Source organism: Lepidochelys olivacea, assembly GCF_965140295.1.
Source record: "Lepidochelys olivacea isolate rLepOli2 genome assembly, chromosome: 1".
Classification (NCBI taxonomy): domain Eukaryota; kingdom Metazoa; phylum Chordata; order Testudines; family Cheloniidae; genus Lepidochelys; species Lepidochelys olivacea.
This window is the reverse complement of record NC_140411.1, coordinates 207,873,350-207,888,646: the sequence shown is the minus strand read 5'-3', so window position 1 is coordinate 207,888,646 and position 15,297 is coordinate 207,873,350. Positions and strand designations below refer to the sequence as shown.

At 47.6% G+C, this 15,297-nt stretch overlaps 1 protein-coding gene across 5 annotated transcripts in view; it reads left to right on the top strand.

Annotated features, from left to right (window-relative positions):
- Positions 1 to 21: 21 nt before the first annotated feature.
- GPR156 (G protein-coupled receptor 156) overlaps positions 22 to 15,297 on the top strand; it is a 66,657-nt gene continuing 51,381 nt past the window's right edge. For 3 of the 5 annotated variants that reach the window (XM_084647718.1, XM_084647720.1, XM_084647717.1), the window contains exon 1: positions 23 to 356. The gene's annotated coding sequence lies outside the window, so the exon portion shown is untranslated. Of the gene's footprint in view, positions 357 to 9,303; positions 10,472 to 11,366; positions 11,558 to 15,297 lie in introns of those variants that run through there. The other 2 variants (XM_084647719.1, XM_084647721.1) reach the window with 2 other exon arrangements.

The window sequence follows — 15,297 nt, the reverse complement described above, 5'->3', positions numbered from 1 at the left end:
GGACGGCCCCTCCTCCCCTTCCCCGCGGCCCGGCACCTCCCCTGGGTTGCCGGGCTGAGGAGCCGGCTGCGCGCCTCCCGCGTGCCTTTACCGCTGCCCTTCCCGGTGCCCCGGGAGCCTGGAGGCGCGGGGCGAGCCGGCCCGGCCCGGCAGCGGCGTCTTTTCTACTCCCCTCCACAATGCCCGGCCCCCGGGGCACCCACCTCCCCGGTCGCCGACGTCGTGACTCTCCCCAGGCAGCCCCCCATGTATGTGCCCGCCTCCACGCGCACAGAGCGGGCTCTGCAGCCCCCCGCGGGGCAGGAGCGACGGGCCCCCTCCCCGCACCTGGCCGAGGAGAGCACCTGCTCTGATGCGTGAGTCTGAGAGTTTCTAGCTCCTCTTAACCCCCCACCCCCCTGCAACGAGAATTGGCTGTTTCAGGTTCCCCTCCGTTTGGGAGGCGCCCCCCGGCCTCGGACCCTTCTCCCGGGGCGGGGGGCAGATAAACTCTGCTGCGGCTCTACATACTTGTGTTTTTTTTTTCCCCTACAGGGGTGGTGGTGGACTGTTTGGAAACTCCCTGCACCTCGCCCTGGGTGGAGGATAAAGAATTGTACAGGCTTTCTCTAGCTGGGCAAACACAATTTTAAACAAGAAGCACCGAAACTGTTCTTTTTAATGTATGTGTGTGTGTGTGTGGGGGTGTATTTTAATTGAAAAACGCACTGGCTGCTCAGATGGAGATGACGGAGGGTTGACAATTTTTGCAGAGTTCATGGAAAATTCAGCTCACCAGTTTATCTGGGTTAAAAGATTAAAAAGAGTGGTAAAAATAAGGCTGCGATCCTGCATCTAGCTCTGTGCAGGCACAGGGATCTGTCTAGACTCTATGTGGAACCAGTTACAGGACAGGATTGGGACCTAAATGTCCTCCCAGTGTTACTAACAGCACAGGGAATTAACTTCAGGTAGTAGTTTATTAAAATAGAAAGAGAGTTAAAATCTGACTTGCTTTTCTACATTAATGCTCTGTTTACTTCTTGTGTTTCATTCAGTTTGTTGCACTTACCCGTTCTAAGAACATAAGAATGGCTGTACTGGGTCAGACCAATGGCCCATCTAGCTCAGTATTCTGTTTTCTGATAGTGGCTAGTGCCAGGTGCTTCAGAGAACAGAACAGGACAATTATGGAGTGATGATCCATGCCTTGTTGTCCATACTCAGTTTCTGACCGTCAGAGATTTAGGGCATGGGGATACATCCCTGAACATCTTGGTTAATAGCCATTGATGGACCTGTCCTCTTATTCTTTTTTTAACCCAGTTATACTTTTATACTTTTGGTCTAATTCTTTTGATGACTATTGCAGTGCTCCATACATTTTCACAGAGGAATTAGCAGTGCTTTCTTGACTCTCCTGCATTAGCACAGGGCAGTAATGTTTGGGTTGCAAATACTGTAGGTAGAAGTTTGCATGATGATAGAAATATCTCCTAAATAAATTACTGAACCTGCATTTGGGGCCTGACTGGCACTTTTTGAAGTGACAGGCAGATGTAACCACAATTTGCAAATTTCTTGCTACAGATAATTTTTCTGGAAAAATGTAAATGATGATTATTTTATAGTCCTGTTGACAGCATCCTAGAAACACCTCCGCTCTCTAAAAGGCAGTGCATTAAAAGCATTTTTGCTTTGTTGTTTGGCATTTTGTGGTGACACAGCTGAGTGCCTCACTGAATGATTTTTAAAAATTAAAAACAATCCTCTGGAAAGATCCTGTTTGTAATGGGATCCTACTGGCGCTTGGTAAATGCAGGGACTTCTTGCAAGAAGATCTGGTAGCAAGATGCCAAATTATGGATCTGTTCAACTACTTGTTTCACAGAAGGCCATATGTCCTCAGCAAGCCTGTTTGATTGTGTATTTTATTTTTGGGTTGGGGTGGTGAGAGGGGATGGGATGGGATGTGAGCAAACCTACTGATAAAGCTGCGTACAATCAGTCAGCATGGGGGAAGGGAGAGAGAAGCTGATGTGCCTTTCAGTGTTGAACCATCATTATTGTTCTACTTCTAAGTAATGGGAACACTGCAAAGCACTTGGCACCCAAGCCTGAAAGAGGCTGAGCATCTTAACTCCCAGAGAAGTCAAGTGGAGTTGAAGGGAGCTTAGCACCTCAGACCACTTGACCCTTTGCATATTTCAGAGAATGCAGTTTAATTTTTTTTCTAGGTGCCTTTGCTTAGGTCTGAATTTTCCATTGCAGATAGTTTGCAGACTAAAAGGGGCTGAGGAGTTGCCTGCCACTGAATATGTTGCCCGTAGGAAATTAGATCCCAGGTAACTCAGCTGTCTGTTAGGAGCTGTAAGTATTGTATTACAGCTGGCATTTCTTGCAACCTTTGTGTTTCTCCTCCATCACCTTATACATACTGTATAACTGCATTTTGTATGTATCTTTCATACATACCCCGGCACTATACAGTTAGCCCCAGATCCTCAGAGGTTCTTAGGTGCTTAAATGCCTTTGAGGATCTGGACTTGAGCCTGGGTGCTTATGTTCTAATGCAACAAGAAGATACGAATTTGATGCGAGAATCACTGGGGGAAGTTCTATGGTTTGCGTTATGCTGGAGGTCAGATTAGTTGAGCATTATCACCCCTTCTGACTCTCAGATCTATGTACTTGACTTTACTGTCACAAAAAAATGTTTACTCCTATTAGGCCAACATAACTATGGTGGAACAAGCTGGACTCCATTCTGCCTCCTGCATCAGCAACACAACTATTAGCTAAATTCCACAGCTGCCCTGCCCTGAAAAGAGATGTTACACTTCCTAGGGTTATCAACCATCCTGAAATTTGTGCCATCTGATTTTTGTAGCAGTTCTGCTTTGATCAGCTCCAGGAGTAATTAAGGAGATTTGAGTATGTTTGGAATGCTAGGGTGCTATTGTGAGGGATCTCATGAAAACAGTAGCTCTACCTTTAAGCCTGGCTAGAGCATCCTTAGAGCACTGTTCGGCTCTGAAAAGTGACTTATCTAAAAACAACCCTTTCTTTCTCCACAGCTCGTCCTCTTGAGCATATAGCTGCTGACTTTTGTGATTAATTACATTGTATTTTTAATTAATTGTCCCCCTGCACCTGCAGTGTGAGCTAGATGCCTATTGTTGTTTTATAAATCAAATAAATAATCAGGTTTTACTGCCTTTTACTCCTGTGAGCCCTACAGAAACAGCATAGCTAAGGGGGGGGGGAGCTGTAGGCTATCCTTCCTTGTGCATCATTGCATAATTGTTTACCATGCTCTGGTGACACCTGTGCAAACTCGTTGAAGGCAATGGCAATAGGTGTCACAGGGGAGGCGTAAGTGATCCCGCAGAATCTTTACTGCTGCTGATGGAGGTGACAAGGAAAGAGCCCAGCATGACCCTCAGATCCCAGGGTCAGTTGGCGGAGCTCATATTTAGAAACCCCTCATTTCACTTGCAGACTGAGCATATTTGGTATGGAAATCACTGAGAGACTATAAAGCAGAGCCCCACAGTGCCATTTTAGAATCGCTTTTTTGAGTAGACCTGCACTTTAAACGCTCGTTAGCATTGGCAGCCTGTGATATGCAGGAGGTCAGACTAGATGATCCCTTCTGGCCTTAAACTTTATGAATGTATGACACTCTGACTTGTCCTTGCATGGCCCATCACCATATACCTGGGCATTGGACAAAGGATGAAGAAGCAGTAATTGAGAGCTGTGCCCAGTGGCACAGAGATGAGCAACCATTCAACAGCCAAGCAAGTCCTGTCCCTGGGCCAATGCAGATGAAATCTCGAAACAGTGGGAAAGGACATCACAGGGAACCTCAAATGTCTTGGAAGGTAAAAGAGGAAAAATGGTTGTCCAGGGATATCAAACCTAGATTTATTGAGGCATGATGAGTATATGCAAGTATGCCCCTGATATTACATCCCAGTGTGAGGAGAATGGTCCACAGCACGCTGATTTAGTGCTATAGTGGATAAGTGCAAATGTCAGACTGTCATGATACAACATCATGACATGTCTTTGTCCTGCAAGACAATAGAGCACAGGTGGCTGCCCTCAGTAGCTTTGACTCTCATGAGTAGAGCATTCAGGGGTTTGTCTATGGAGAAGTTTAAATATTCATGAGAATGGAGAAGAGAGATGCCTGGTCCAGAGTCTGAATCTGCTGAAATATTCATTGTCCTCAGTGATGCTTATCTGATATTGGAGTAGGGAAGCACAAAGCAGCAGGGAGTGGCTCCTCTATTGGGCAGTGGGGAGCAGGTGGCAGGATGTAGAAACTGTAGTTAAATATTTCAAAAGCTTCGCAGGCTCAGGGGGCTGGTGCTAGAGTAGCTCATCCTTCACTCTAGGGGATTGCTTGGGATCCAGGCTGGGCTAGCGGGGTTGAAAAGTGATGATCATTTCAGGGGTGTTTGGTGATCTCTCTGAAATGAGTCTGGGGGGAGGGAGTTTCAGTCCAGTTCCCAGTGGATAAGTGTCCCCAAAACCGCCATCACAGCTGGACCGCTGGTAGGCATTCTCAGCGAAGAAGATAAGGACTTACAGGCACAGGGACTGACGTGTGCTGGTACCGAGAGGTCTGATGGAGACACATTGGTGGGTGGTAGTGTTGTGGTTTGCTCTGTTGCTGTTTGTGGCTAAACAGAGGCTACAGATTTTCTTTTTAAAATAATAAAAGGTCTGTATTTCATTTCATTATTCCATTAAAATGTAAGACTGTCTCCGTGGGGGAGGGGGTTGTTTCCTCCTCCCAGAGTTCCTCTGCATCCATGCTGGGTAACGTACTGATGTTTGTGCACCCTTATGCCCTCCGCTTGATGGGGATAGGGTATGCATGAGTGTGTGCATGCATGTATTCTTGTTCTCTGTTCTGTGCGCTGAAGTCAGGGTTTGGAGGTCAGATGAATCCGTCATGATGGTAAGTTTCCCAGCCTCATGGCATTGCACTGGCACGACGTAACCTTTAATCACAACATTGTGTTTCAGCAACGTGCCCGGCAGCGGTGTGATGGGTCATGACGAGAGGCGACTCGTGGGAGGGGCATGAAGGGTCAAGTGCCCCTTCAGCAGGGAGAGGAAGGGGCAGGACCGGAGCCTCTTCCAGCCATGGTACCTGGGACCCTGCCCGGTGCAGCGCAGCGGTTGACCGGGAGAGCACCTGGCTGCGGCAGAAGCAGGCCGCCCCCTGGAGACCGCAGGGCCCCTGGACTGGGAGCAGGGCGGGGAGAAGTCACCTAGGGAGGTCACGTGCCCTCCCGCACAGTGACAACATTTGAACAATCACATTCGATCTTGGCGGTGCAGTAATCTTAGTAGGTTAGTTTGCTCTTGGTATCTGTATTGATTGAGGCCTGAAAAAAGCCAATAAGCCCCAACATAGCTCAAGTGGTATTAACCTGGGTTTGGGGGCAGTGATCACGATTCCCTTCCCCACTGCACAGGTGATTCAGCTGAAAACAGTGACATCTTGGTGGAGATGGCTATAGCCCGCCCTGAGGTCACGAGATCTGGTGTCATGGCCTGCAGCCTTTCAAGGAAAGTTGGGTCAGGGCTGCTTCTTAATTGTCCAGCTTGTTTTCAGTTGAATAATATGCAGTTCTCCCTGCCCTCAGCCATTTAGGGTCCAGCCTCTGCAGCAGGGGTGGGCAAACTATGGCCCAGGGGCCACATCCGGCCCTTCAGCCATTTTAATCCGGCCCTCAAGCTCCCGCTGACTGGGGAGCGGGGTCTGGGGCTTGCCCCACTACGTACGTGCTGTGGCTCCATGCAGCTCCCGGAAGCAGCGGCATGTCCCCCCTCTGGCTCCTATGTGTAGGGGCAGCCAGGGGGCTCCACACACTGCCCTCGCTCCAAGCGCCACTCCCACAGCTCCCATTGGCAGGGAACCATGGCCAATGGGAGCAGCAGGGGCAGCACACCGAGCCGCCTGGCTGCACCTCCATGTAGGGGCTGGAGTGGGGACATGACGCTGCTTCTGGGAGCTGCTTGAGGTAAGCGCCACCTGGAGCCTGTATCCCTGCCTCGCTCCTGCGCCCCAGCCCTGATCCCTCTCCCGCTCTCCGAACCACTTGGTCCCAACCTGGAGCACCCTCCTGCACCTCCAACCCCTCAGCCCCACCCTAGATCCCATACCCCCAGCCAGAACCTTCAACCGCCTCCTGCCCCAGCTCAGAGCAGCTTCCCACACCCTGAACTTCTCATTTCTGGCCCCACCCCAGAGCCCGTACCCCCAGCCAGAGCCCTCACTCACCCCAACCCCCAATTCCATGAGCATTCATGGTCCTCCATACAATTTCCATACCCATATGTGGCCCTTGGGCCAAAAGGTTTGCCCACCTCTGCTCTGCAACAACAGTGATCCCAAGCCCCTGGCCTGAATGCTGCAGTAAAACAGGCCCCTGGTCTGTGAACTGGTTTCAGGGGGTCTGGCTGGCGTTAGACTCACAAGGGCCCAGGGCAGAAAGCTGAAGTCCCGCCATACAGGACTGCAGCCTGGGGCCCTGAGCTCCAGCACCTGGGGCTGAAGCGTGAACAACTTAACTTTGTGACGCCCCTTGTGGCGTGGGCCCGCAGGCAATTTCCCTGCTTCCTACTCCTTAATGCCAGCCGTAGATTTTATATGGAGGAAAACAATTGTTGTGTTACAGGTGGGCCATGGAGTTTTTATAGCATGTTGGGGTGGGGTGGGGGACTCAGAAAGAAGCAGTTGAGAACCCCTCCGCTAAGCAACTCTTTCAGTAGAGCCGCTCTAGGTAAGATCTCTTGCTGTTTCACTTTCTGCATGTGAAGCGCCTGCCTGATACTTAGGGAAAGTGCTGTAAGCTCTGCCAAGCTTGACGCCTGGAGCTGTGGATTATCTCAGCATGATGGGAAAAGAGAATCCAAACACTGGGGGCTGCATTGCTTCCCTGTTGTTTTTGGAAGGCAGAGCTGTTTACAGTTTGTTTTCTTCATTTAGTCCATGCTGTGGACTTACACATGGCATTCAGCAATCCCCACAGGAGGGTTCACTATGGGGAGGGGTTGTTTAGAGGGTATGGAATTGCTTAGAGTCAGTTACAGAGCCAGGGACTCTTGTTCTCTCCATCCAATAAATTCTTGTCATGTCATTATCAGCTTCAGCAAGTCTTTGCGCCGAATCTCCTTTTGCTGTAAATTTCGTTTCCCAGTTTTCTTTCTTTGGGAATCTATGGAATCTATCCATCTGTCTCTGTGTATTTCTGATGTGCCTATCACTATACCACCACTAGGATTAGGCAAATATCCTGCAAGGTGCAAAGAGCGAGAGATTTGGGTGCTTAGCGCCTTGTAGAATTATCTTCCTGGTTCAGAAAACGTGAGCGCTTTTTTGGTGCATATAAATATCCTTTATTGCTGAATATAAACAGTAGATCATGGAGTGATAAAGGACCTGGACTATCTAGGTCTTATTCATTCTAGAACTTAATAATAGTGATAATTTTATATTTTAATGCTAATTAAAATATGATCACTTTTTTACATTAATACCTTTTGCTGCAGTGAGTGAAGCCAAAGGCAGCTGGGCTTCCCTCACTATGAAAATTGGCTAAAAGCAGAATGAAATTGACCAGCATGCTTTCACTTTCCCAAGCTGAGCAAAATGCAAAGAACAAACAAGCGGCATCAGTGGCAAGAAATTAGATTTTAAAAAAAATAATTGTTTTAATAAACTTGGGTATTAGCAGCAAAATGAGTAAGACATTTAAAAATTGAAAGAGGTCCCCTGGGCCTATTTATGTGGAAATATCTCCCACCAGAGGGTAACTCGGTGACTTCCCCTCACTGCATTTCTTGTAAAGTCAGAGTGAAGGGTTTGCGGCTCTCTGGTGTTTGTAGGGAATGAGACCTCTCCAGTGTTGCCAACTCTTGGGATATCTGGTGATGTTTTTCCTCTTTCAGTCTCCGCTCCTGGAATCATGGAGATTCTCCAGCTTTTATTTTTAAAACAATGTAAGTGGTTGCAGAGAAAAGCTTGAAAACATGAACCTTGAAGGTTTAAATATCAGAAGGCAAACTTAAAAAAAAAACCCTGTAATGTATTATTTAAAAACACATCTTGTGATTTTTAAGTCAGTCTCATGGTTGTTGCAGGCCCTGACTCATGACTTGTGAGTGGTTGGCAATACCGCAGTGGATCCTGGGAATCAAAAGAGAAAGGATCCCTCTGGGTTTGTTGTGATTTTTGCCAGATCAGAAACCTAGTGAAAAACCTGAAACCTGGCCTGAGGGTTTTATTAAATGAAATGTAAAACCCATATTCTTGTGATTCACATTGTAGGCATAGTTACTGCAATCTTCCATTGTTCTGTACTGTTTCCTTAGACATTAAATACACTCTTTCCAAGTTACTTGCTTTTTTAGCATCCAATTAAAGTTTTAACTAAATCAGTCTGACTGTGCTAAAAACTTGTTTGATGCTGACCTAGCTGGACAGGAATGCAGGTCTTTTAAAAATTGACACAATTCCGAATTCAGCTGTTCACTCTTCTGAGATTTTTAGGTCCTCAGTTTTCTACCTTTTGACTCATTGAACTTCTTCACAAACACAGATCAAATCTGGATCTTCTATTTTAAATGCTAAAAAAGAGCATGGAACCAGCCAGGATTCATGATTTTTTGTCTTGTCTGGACTCTTGTATTTTGTATCATAACTTTTTTAAATAGTTGTTTTTATTTTTGCCTCTTTGTGTGGTTCTACAACATAATTACAGATTGATCCTTGATTTTGGGTGGTTTTAAAGGCAAAAAGAGACTGTTCTTTAATGAAGTTGAGAGCTTTGATACAGCCTGGAACAGGGATTTAAATGATCATTCCAGCTGTTCTTTGATGAGAATGAGGGCACTGAAAAAGTCTTATTTGCAGAATCTTCATATTCATCATAGTTTTGTTCTTCTACTTTGGTAGACAAAGTTTTGTTCAATGATGCCTTTGATTTTGAAGAATCCAAAGAAATATTTCTGGCAGATTTCATGAGTATGAATCTTTTCTATCTTACACTTATGAACTTTTACATTAGAAGAATTTGGTGTTCATTATTTCAGGCCACTTAGTCACTCGTTTCCCATCAATTTTAGGCACGCTGAATTAGATACATTCAGACGCTGATGTTTGGTAATAACTAAATGCTAATCCATTTGCTGTATTGAGCAGCAGCTTTCACATGTACTACAGTTAAGGCTGAGAAACTGCAGTCTAGTGAATTCAACACTGAAGACTGAGGAAAAAAAAACAAAGAAAGGTAAGCGAACCGGTTTAATGTAAAACTCACATTCCCAGATGCCCTGATCATCTTCCAGAACTGTCTAGATGCTAGTTGACTGAGCCCTCCTAACAATCTGTGACTCCTCTCACAAAATCCAATGCTTGTTGAATCCACCCACAAGCTACACTCCTCTCCCCAACTGGTAATGACTTCACTCGTTTCCCTTCCCCTCTAGATTATTGTTTCCTAACAAGCCTAATGGGCATAACCAAAAAGACATTCTTGTCACTTTCGGAGAACTTCTTAGGCCTGGTCTACACTATGAGTTGAGTTTGAATTTAGCAGCGTTATCTCGTTTTAACCCTGCACCCCTCCACACAATGAAGCCCTTTTTTTCGACTTAAAGGCTCTTAAAATAGATTTCTTTATTCTACCCCCGACGAGGGGATTAGCGCTGAAATCGGCCTTGCCGGGTTGAATTTAGGGTACCGTGGATCCAATTAGATGGTATTGGCCTCCGGTAGTTATCCCAGAGTGCTCAGTTGTGACCGCTTTGGTCAGTGCTCTCAACTCAGATGCACTGGCCAGGTAGACAGGAAAAGCCCCGTGAACTTTTGAATCTCATTTCCTGTTTGGCCAGCGTGGTGAGCTCACCTGCATAGGTCACCATGCAGAGCTCATCATCACAGGAGACCATGTAGTCCCAGAATTGCCGAAGAGCTCCAGCATGGACCGAACGGGAGGTAGAGGATCTGATCGCTGTGTGGGGAGACGAGTCTATGCTGGCAGAACTCCGTTCGAAAAGATGAAATGCCAAAATATTTGAAAAAATTTCCAAGGGCATGAAGGACAGAGGCAATAACAGGGACCCGCAGCAGTGCCGTGTGAAACTTAAGGAGCTCAGGCAACCCTACCAAATGGCCGCTCCAGTTCAGAGCCTCAGACATGCCGCTTCTATGATGAGCTGCATGCCACTCTAGGGAGTGCAGCCACCACTACACCAACCCTGTGCTTTGACTCTGTCCAAGGAGTGGGAGGCAACTCGAAAGCGGGTTTTGGGGGCGAGGAAGATGATAGCTTACAGCAAGGAAGCGGAGAATCCAGTTTCCCCGGCAGCCAGTATCTGTTTATCACCCTGGACCTGGACCCAGTACCCCCCAAACCAACCCAAGGCAGGCTCCCGGCCCTTGAAGGCAGAGAAGGGACCTCTGGTGAGTGTACCTTTGTAAATACTGTACATGGTTTAAAAGCAAGTGCGTTTAATGATTAATTTGTCCTGGCATTCGGGGCCAGTACAGCTACTGGAAAAGTCTGTTAATGTGTATGGGGATGGAACGGAAATCCTCCAGGCACATCCCCATGAAACTTTCCTAGATATACTCTCAAAGCCTTTGCAAAAGGTTTCTGGGGAGGGCAGCCTTATTCCGTCCTCCATGGTAGGACACTTTACCACGGCAGGCCAGCAGCACGTAGTCTGGAATCATTGCATAAGAAAGCATGGCAATGTGTGGTCCTGGTGTCTGCTGGCATTCAAGCAACATCCGTTCTTTATCTCTCTGTGTTATCCTCAGGAGTGTGATATCATTCATGGTCACCTGGTTGAAATAGGGGAATTTTATTAAGTGGACATTCAGAGGTGGCTGTTTGTCTGTGGCTGAACAGAAATCTTCCCCGCTGTTAGCCACGCGGTGGGGGGAGGGGTGAAGCAAACATCCCAGAGAATTGGGGGGGGGGTTAGTTGGGTTTCTGCTGCACATGAACCTGGAAACCGCAGCCCCGCCTCTTAAATGGCCAACCCAACAGTACTTCGTATGTGAAATGGGGGCGCTGCTGTTTGCAGCTATTCCCACATGTTAAGAAGGTTAAAGAAGCCAAAAGACTGTGGATTACCATGGCTGTCTGCAAGCCAAATTCTGCTGCCTGGCCCTTGCTGAGTGATCTCACACCAAACCGGCATACCCTCAATAAGAGGCAAAATGTGACCTTGTAATGAAAGCACATGTGCTATGTAATGTTAACAGCAAGGTTTACCATGAAAGAGTGTACCCATTGTTCTATAAAATGGGTCTTCTTAGCTACCACTCTCCCTTTTTTTTCCTCCACCAGCTGCATATGTTTCTCCTTCCCAGAGGCTAGCGAAGATTAGAAGGCGAAAAAACCACACTCGTGATGAAATATTCTGACCTCATGCTGTCCTCCCACACTGACAGAGCATAGCAAAATACGTGGAGGCAGACAATCTCAGAGTCGCAGGAAAACACAATATGACCGTGAGGAGAGGTGGCAGGCTGAAGATGGTAGGTGGCGTCAGCTTGCTGAAAGAAGGCAGGAGTCAATGCTCAGGCTGCTGGAGGATCAAACTCATATGCTCCAGCATGTGGTTGAGCTGCAGGAAAGGCAGCAGGAGCACAGACTGCCGCTATAGCCCCTGTGTAACCAACCACCCTCCTCCCCAAGTTCCATAGCCTCCTCACCCAGATGCCCAAGAACACGGTGGGGGGATCCTCTGGCCACCCAGCCACTCCACCCCAGAGGATTGTCCAAGCAACAGAAGGCTGGCATTCAATAAGTTTTAAAGTGCTGTGTGGCCATGTCCTTCCCTCCTCCACTACCCCTCCCAGGCTACCTTGGCAGTTACCCATATTTGTGTGATGAATAAATAAAGAATGCATGAACGTGAAGCAACAATGACTTAATTGCCTCTGCAAGCTGTGATCGAGGGGGAGAGAGGAGGGTGCATAGCTTATAGGAAAGTAGAGTGAAACCAGTGGAGGTTTCCATGAAGGAGAACCAAACAGAACTGTCACACCATAGCCATTCCTGAAACTGGTTTTCAAAGCTTCTCTGATGCGCACCGCGCCTCCTGTACTTTAACTGCCCTGGTGTCTGGCTGGGCATAATCAGCGGCCACGCTATTTGCCTCAACCTCTCACCCTGCCATAAATGTCTCCCCCTTACTCTCACAGATTATTGTGGAGTGCACAGCAAGCAGTAATAACAATGGGAATATTGGTTTTGCTAAGGTCTAACTGAGTCAGTAAACTGCGCCAGCACACTTTTAAACATCCAAGTGCAAATTCTACCACTATTCTGCACTTGCTCAGCCTATAGTTGAAGAGCTCTTGACTACTGTCCAGGGTGCCTGTGTATGGCTTCATGAGCCATGGCATTAAGGGGTAGGCTGCATCCAAGGGTAGCTATAGGCATTTCAGCATCCCCAACGGTTATTTTCTGGTCTGGAAAGTAAGTCTCTTGCTGCAGCTGTTTCTACAGACCAGAGTTCCTGAAGATGCGAGTGTCATGTACCTTTCCCAGCCATCCCACATTGATGTTGGTGAAACGTCCCTTGTGATCCACCAGTGCTTGCAGTACCATTGAAAAGTACCCCCTTTCGGTTTATGTACTCGCTGCCTTGGTGCTCCGGTGCCAAGACAGGGATATGGGTTCCATCTATCGCCCCACCACAGTTAGGTAATCCCATTGCAGCAAAGCCATCTACTATGACCTGCACATTTCCCAGAGTCACTACCCTTAGAATCCTAGAATATCAGGGTTGGAAGGGACCTCAGGAGGTCATCTAGTCCAACCCCCTGCTCAAAGCAGGGCCAATCCCCAATTAAATGATCCCAGCCAGGGCTTTGTCAAGCCTGACCTTAAAAACTTCTAAGGAAGGAGATTCTACCACCTCCCTAGGTAAAGCATTCCAGTGTTTCACCACCCTCCTAGTGAAAAAGTTTCCTAATATCCAACCTAAACCTCCCCACTGCAACTTGAGACCATTACTCCTTGTCCTGTCCTCTTCCACCACTGAGAATAGTCTAGAACCATCCTCTCTGGAACCACCTCTCAGGTAGTTGAAAGCAGCTATCAAATCCCCCCTCATTCTTCTCTTCTGCAGACTAAACAATCCCAGTTCCCTCAGCCTCTCCTCATAAGTCATGTGTTCCAGACCCCTAATCATTTTTGTTGCCCTTCGCTGGACTCTCTCCAAATTTCTCCACATCCTTCTTGTAGCGTGGGGCCCAACACTGGACACAGTACTCCAGATGAGGCCTCAATGTTGAGCAGAGGGGGATGATCACGGCCCTCGATCTGCTCGCTATGCCCCTACTTATACATCCCAAAATGCCATTGGCCTTCTTGGCAACAAGGGCACACTGCTGACTCATATTCAGCTTCTCGTCCGTCACCCCTAGGTCCTTTTCCACAGAACTGCTTCCTAGCCATTCGGTTCCTAGTCTGTAGCTGTGCATTGCGTTCTTCCGTCCTAAGTGCAGGACCCTGCACTTATCCTTATTGAACCTCATCAGATTTCTTTTGGCCCAATCCTCCAATTTGTCTATGTCCCTCTGTATCCTATCCCTGCCCTCCAGTATCTACCACTCCTCCCAGTTTAGTATCATCCGCAAATTTGCTGAGAGTGCAATGCACACCATCCTCCAGATCATTTATGAAGATATTGAACAAAACCGGCCCTGGGACCGACCCCTGGGGCACTCTACTTGACACCAGCTGCCAACTAGACATGGAGCCATTGATCACTACCCGTTGAGCCTGACAATCTAGCCAACTTTCTACCCACCTTATAGTGCATTCATCCAGCCCATACTTCTTTAACTTGCTGACAAGAATACTGTGGGAGACAGTGTCAAAAGCTTTGCTAAAGTCAAGAAACAATACATCCACTGCTTTCCCTTCATCCACAGAACCAGTAATCTCATCATAGAAGGAGATTAGATTAGTCAGGCATGACCTTCCCTTGGTGAATCCATGCTGACTGTTCCTGATCACTTTCCTCTCATGCAAGTGCTTCAGGATTGATTCTTTGAGGACCTGCTCCATGATTTTTCCGGGGACTGAGGTGAGGCTGACTGGCCTGTAGTTCCCAGGATCCTCCTCCTTCCCTTTTTTAAAAGATTGGCACTACATTAGCCTTTTTCCAGTCATCCGGGACTTCCCCCGTTCCCGTTCGCCACGAGTTTTCAAAGATAATGGCCAATGGCTCTGCAATCACAGCCGCCAATTCCTTTAGCACTCTTGGATGCAACGAGTCCAGCCCCATGGACTTGTGCACGTCCAGCTTTTCTAAATCGTCCCTAACCACCTCTTTCTCCACAGAGGGCTGGCCATCTATTCCCCATGTTGTGATGCCCAGCGCAGCAGTCTGGGAGCTGACCTTGTTAGTGAAGACAGAGGCAAAAAAAGCATCGAGGACATTAGCTTTTTCCACATCCTCTGTCACTAGGTTGCCTCCCTCATTCATTAAGGGGCCCACACTTTCCTTGGCTTTCTTCTTGTTGCTAACATACCTGAAGAAACCCTTCTTGTTACTCTTGACATCTCTCGCTAGCTGCAGCTCCAGGTGCTATTTGGCCCTCCTGATTTCATTCCTACATGCCCGAGCAATATTTTTATACTCTTCCCTGGTCATATGTCCAAACTTCCACTTCTTGTAAGGTGTTTTTTTTATTATGTTTAAGATCTGCTAGGATTTCACCGTTAAGCCAAGCTGGTCGCCTGCCATATTTACTATTCTTTCGACACATCGGGATGGTTTGTCCCTGTAACCTCAACAGGGATTCCTTGAAATACAGCCAGCTCTCCTGGACTCCTTTCCTCTTCATGTTAGTCCCCCAGAGGATCCTACCCATCCGTTCCCTGAGGGAGTCGAAGTCTGCTTTCCTGAAGTCCAGGGTCCATATCCTGCTGCTTACCTTTCTTCCCTGTGTCAGGATCCTGAACTCAACCAACTCATGGTCACTGCCTCCCAGATTCCCATCCACTTTTGCTTCCTGGTTTGTGAGCAGCAGGTCAAGAAAAGCTCCCCCCCTAGTTGGCTCCTCTAGCACTTGCACCAGGAAATTGTCCCCTACGCTTTTCGAAAACTTCCTGGATTGTCTATGCACCACTGTATTGCTCTCCCAGCGGATATCAGGAAAATTGAAGTCACCCATGAGAACCAGAGCGTGCGATCTAATAGCTTCTGCGAGCTGCCGGAAGAAAGCCTCATCCACCTGGTCCGGTGGTCTATAGCAGA